Source organism: Varanus komodoensis, unplaced genomic scaffold (assembly GCF_004798865.1).
Source record: "Varanus komodoensis strain SLA01 unplaced genomic scaffold, ASM479886v1 scaffold222, whole genome shotgun sequence".
Classification (NCBI taxonomy): domain Eukaryota; kingdom Metazoa; phylum Chordata; class Lepidosauria; order Squamata; family Varanidae; genus Varanus; species Varanus komodoensis.
In genome coordinates this window covers 55,606-60,893 of record NW_025335611.1, presented here as the reverse complement: position 1 = coordinate 60,893, position 5,288 = coordinate 55,606, and positions in this window count along the sequence as shown.

The window sequence follows — 5,288 nt, the reverse complement described above, 5'->3', positions numbered from 1 at the left end:
TCTTGAGTTCCACAGGCAGAGGTGAGATAGACATTTAATATAGAAACAAACCATTTGCCTACAGAAACACATACACATTGTAATTGTTTTTATAAAAACCTTCCTTTTTACTTTTTTAGACAGAGAGGAAGTGGCTTGCCCGGAGTCACCCAGTGAGCTTCCTGGCCAAGTGTGGACTAGAACCAGAGCCCCCTTGCTCCCAGCCTAACACTTTAACCACTATGCCACATTTGCATGTGTGGGCGTGTCTCCATTTCACTCAGAGAAACTTCTGCATCATGCTGTGGTTCTTTGACAAGCAAACAGGGAGCCCCTGTCCAAATAAAGGACATGGAATGGAAAGATGCCCATTTTCTGTAGCTCAGAGCATGTACCTGCCCTGTTCCGGGATCACCTTGTGACAGCCATTTCCCTAACCCTAACTGCAACCCCAACCCCAACCCTTGAGACAATCTTAGTATGGGAAAGATGTCTTCCAGTAGGTGACCTACCCTACTGTTGAAACTTTACAGGGTTTCCTGCACTGCCACTTCATGACGGAAGGTTGGTCATGATTTAAAAAACAAATCAATAAATAGCCATTGACAGAATCTCAAAATTCAATGTGCGAGGAATGAACATTCAGATTTGTGGGGAAGATCAAACGTTTGAAGCATTGTGACTTTATTTGTTTATTTATTTATTACAGCATATATATTCTGTCTTTCCACAGAAGCACTCAGGATAGCTTACCCAATATGAAATTATGAAATACAATATTAAAACTACAATTATTAAATATCTAAAATTGAACATTATGAACTAAACTAAAAAATTGTTCCAGAACAAGGCCTCCCCCACTGATCTTATGGCGCGTGAGGGCATATAGGGCCCCAGAACGTGCAGTCAATAATGATAATGCATTACCGGTAGAGGCAACTACAAAATCACAGTCCACACACAGACACATTTTTTAACTTGCTACTCGTATGAACCAATACAGAGGGTTTAGTACCAGATAATGTTGGTACAATAGCATCCTGATGTCTTTAGGCATGACATAATGTTTGTTTATTTATTTATTTAGCAAGCTTCTATGCCGCCTCATTCGCCGAAGCCTCAGGGCGACTCACAACAATAAATAAATACACATTTACCATATAAAACAATATAATTGGAGACATCCTGGCCAAAGATATAAAATCACTAAATAATGCTAACAATTAAAATGACGTTTAAATAAAAAGGTCTTGGCCTGGCGCCGAAAAGAAAATAATGACGGTGCCAGGCGGACCTCTCTGGGGAGCGCATTCCATAGATTGGGTGCCACCGTACTTTGCCTCCTAATTACTTTAAGAGAGTAAGTAATGTTCAAAACTGATAAGAAATATTGGGAACAATAGTATTGAAAACATTACTGATTGCTGTATTGATAAGTCAGTCTAGCAAATTCATGACAGTTCATGGCAGCCAGTGTGACTGCTTAAACATGCAATTGTGTCTGATGGAGGAATCATTCAGGAAACTTGGTTTGACAACTCCGCTCCAGGTTTGCCTCTGTTGAGCTGGATGATTAAATGGGTCCATTCAGAAACAAATGAGTATCTTTTTCTCAGTGGTCTGAACACTGGTATTCCCCCACTGATAATATTAGCCTCCAGCACCTTCTCAGTCCAGCTAAGCATTCCACCTTTCTTAATGGAACAGAAATGCTATCTTTGTTGTCAAGGTAATCAAGTGCTGGCTGTTGATGGTAATGCTGTGGTGCCTCTTCCTAGATGCAGAGCACTGTACCAAGTGTCCAGAACTTCAGCACCCGAACCAAGACCAAGATTGATGTGTCCCAAAGGAGATCACCTTCCTCTCCTATGAACAACCTTTGGGGATTGCCCTGACCACCTTTGCTCTGCTCTTGACTTATCCACAGGCTTTATGTTAGAAAACCTCTTTAAATACCAAGAAACTCCATTCATCAAGGCCAACAACCGGGATCTATCCTATATTTTCCCAGTATTCATCATGCTTTCCTTCCTGACCTCCTTCCTTTTCATTGGCTGGCCAAGGAAAGTCACTTGCCTTCTCCGACAAATGTCCCTCAGCATCATCTTCTTGATTTCTATTTCTTCTGTGTTGGCCAAAACCATCACTGTGGTGCTGGCCTTCCTGGCCACCTAGCCAGGGAACAAAGTGAGAAGGTGGCTGGGAAAGAGCCTTGCAAACTCCATTGTCATTTCATGTTCCAGTGTGCAGGTCCTCATATGCTCCATCTGGATGGGCATTTCTCCACCCTTCCCAGATTCTGATATGCACTCCCAACCTCAAGAGATCATCCTGCAGTGCAATGAAGGCTCTGTGGCCATGTTCTACACAGCCCTCGGTTACATGGGCTTCCTGCCATCTGTTTCACAGTAGCTTTCTTGGCCAGGAAGCTGCCTGGAGCCTTCAACGAAGCCAAGCTGATCACCTTCAGTATGCTGGTCTTCTGCAGAGTCTGGGTGTCCTTTGTGCCCTCCTACCTGAGCACCAAGGGGAAGTACGTGGTGGCCGTGCAGGTCTTCTCCATCTTGGCCTCCAGTCCTGGGCTGCTGGGCTGCATCTTCATCCCCAAGTGCTACATTGCTGTGCTGAGGCCTGTTCTGAATACAAAGGAGAATATAATCTTCAAAATCAAGCAGGACATCTGATCATATTCTTTGGGCTCAGTTGTATGGCATCTACCCTCAAGGTATGCCTGTGTGTTTGATGAGAAGGTTCAGTGATCTTTGTCACACTGTGCCTTGTGTTCTGCATTTCCTCCAGCTGGTCATTTCATTTCAGGCCATGGAAATGAAATGCCATGGGAAGGAGCAAAGGAAGTTAGGGTACCACTTGGATATGGACTAAGCCATCAGCCCCAGCCTCCTCCCCTGCTGACAGATGCTCAAGGAATCCATTTTGTGCAAAAAGTTTCTGTGTTTTGGCCTCCCATGCTCTGGCAGAAGCTCTAACACACACAGAACACTGTGTTTGGGGGAATCTTACTGCTGCTGTGGGGTGCCCTGGAAAAGCCATGGGAGGACTGAGGAGGGCGGAGGGCAGGCAAAAGATACCTCGCAGCCTCATGTGCTCACCTTTCATCTCCATCATCTTCTTCCTTAATTCTACCCTGTGTTTGCCCAGAGATTGGGACCTGAGGCAGTCTTTTCTTGGTTTCATCAGGTCTCCGGTGGGTTCTCAACCATACAGCATGTTTACTGTGTTCTGAGGCAGCTTCAGGGCTCCATGCTGGCCAGGCACCAGAAGAGTAGCCCAGGTAGTTGCAGGATTACTCCCTCATTCTACTGCAGCTGCCAGGACCCTCATGAACACCAGCTGCGATCCCTGGGGAGGAGTTATTCAAGAACTGGCTCTTCCCTCCAGAAGCTCCTTCGGCAATGAAGGTCTTGTGATTTGTTGCCATGCTGGTTGGTGTCACTCCTCTCCCTTCCTGACTTCTGCTCCCACCTTTGTCTGCAGGTATATCCTCCTGTTGCCTTGCTTCACCATTTTCTGATTTTTGGTGTCTCCATCATGGTTTCCTGTGCTGTGCTTGCCTCGTGTCTCTGCTCTTCCTGGCAGTGACTTTGTATTTTTGAACTGGAGCAAGTTTAATGTTTGGACATTGGTTTGTTGCCTGGATCCTGGTGCCTGTGCCTGCTGTTCCAATGGCCATGTCCCTTACTCTGACACCCAGCCAGTGTGCCAAAGGCACATCATGAGCCCCTTGAATGACCCCCGCGAGTTACCCCAAAAGGCTACCCAGCTATTTTTGCGCAAACTAACAAGCGGAAAGCACAAGCACCTCACAATGGAGAGATTCCTTGGTTTAATTCTGTTCCTGAATTCCTGTTAATTCTGTGTGTTCTGCTGGCAGTGCTTTCCCTCAATTTCACAGTCATTCACAGAAAAAGAAGCAAAAGCATCACCCAGGAAGAGACTGAGGTGGTCTCCTTTCTCCCTTCGCTGCAGGAGCCCCACCAAGTGATGCTGGGGCAGAGGCGCTTCTCCCTTAGGCCAGCCTGGGAATAGTCCGCCACCAGTGCTGTCCTCTGCTGCTGCTGCCATTTGAGGGAGCCCTCTTGGCTCACCTTCCTCCCTGTGGGGAATCTGCAGAGATGATCCTTTCCAACACTGCCCTTCACGCAAACCTTTCAACTCTGGCTGTGGTGCTGGGTGGGATGCAGCCACTCAGCTTCCCTTCCTCTTGAGGAGACAAAGCTGAGTGGGCAGCATGCAGCAGATTCCAGGGTCTTCCCAAGTGCTCTTGCTAATCCCAGGGGAATGGCAGAGGGGCCTACTTGCGAGCAGCCCTGGCCTCCATCATCACAGGAGTGAGGAGTAGGCCAGTATGAGCCCCAGAGCCCCTTGGCCAGCATGGCAACGTTTCCACCACTTTGCTCGAGGGCCCCTCTTATTGCCACGGGAATCATTGTCCTGCCAGTCTAGCACTTGGTTTGTGTGAACCAAGGAGCAGCAAACATCCCCTGCAGTGGGCAGAACACATGGCCCCTCTCTAGGGCCTGGCCTGCTGGTGTGGGGCACAGCCACCCTGCCTAGTACAGGTAATCAGGTGACTTCTGAACTGCTACAAGTTCCCACCCAGTGGCTCAAGCTGAGTGGATTTTCTCTGGTCTGGTGCACCACTGAATCCAGCCACTGGAAAGGGGGACCCAGCGAGGGCAAAGGTGCGGAGAACTCTTTTCCTCAACCCAGTCTTATTGAGTATGTCTTTCTGGCACTGACCCACAGTTCCTCCAAGCATCTCATTCCATTGTCTTGGCCCAGTGACCTTTGCTGAGCCGTCTCATCTTCAAAACTTCACCTGAATGGGAGAGATTTGATGCTGCCTTGCAGTTTCCTCAATCTTCTCTTCCTTCTCTCAGGCTCCTGCCTCCAATTCATTTGCCCACCAGACCAATTTGCCCTGCAGGAAGAGGCACTTTCCCTGAACACGCTGGCAGCCTGTTTCCTTTGAAGTGGCCATTGCCCAGGGGAGCCATTTGCCCTTGGCTGAGCTGGCCTGTGATGTCACAAAGACCCAGCAACCTGACATTCTGAAGGAGACCCAGCCACAGGGATTGGCTAAACACCAGTGAGGTCAGCAGCCTTATCCCCAGGGCTGCCCCTCCCCATTTGGACTGAGGGCCTTGCTGCAAAAAATGCTCAGAAAAATGGAGAAGGGCCCAATTGCACCCCCTCTAGTTTTTCATCCTCCCACTCTTGCCTTGTGGGACATTTTCTGGAAGTCCTCATCCATGACTCTGGCATTTCTGTGCCTAGGCTTTGTATGC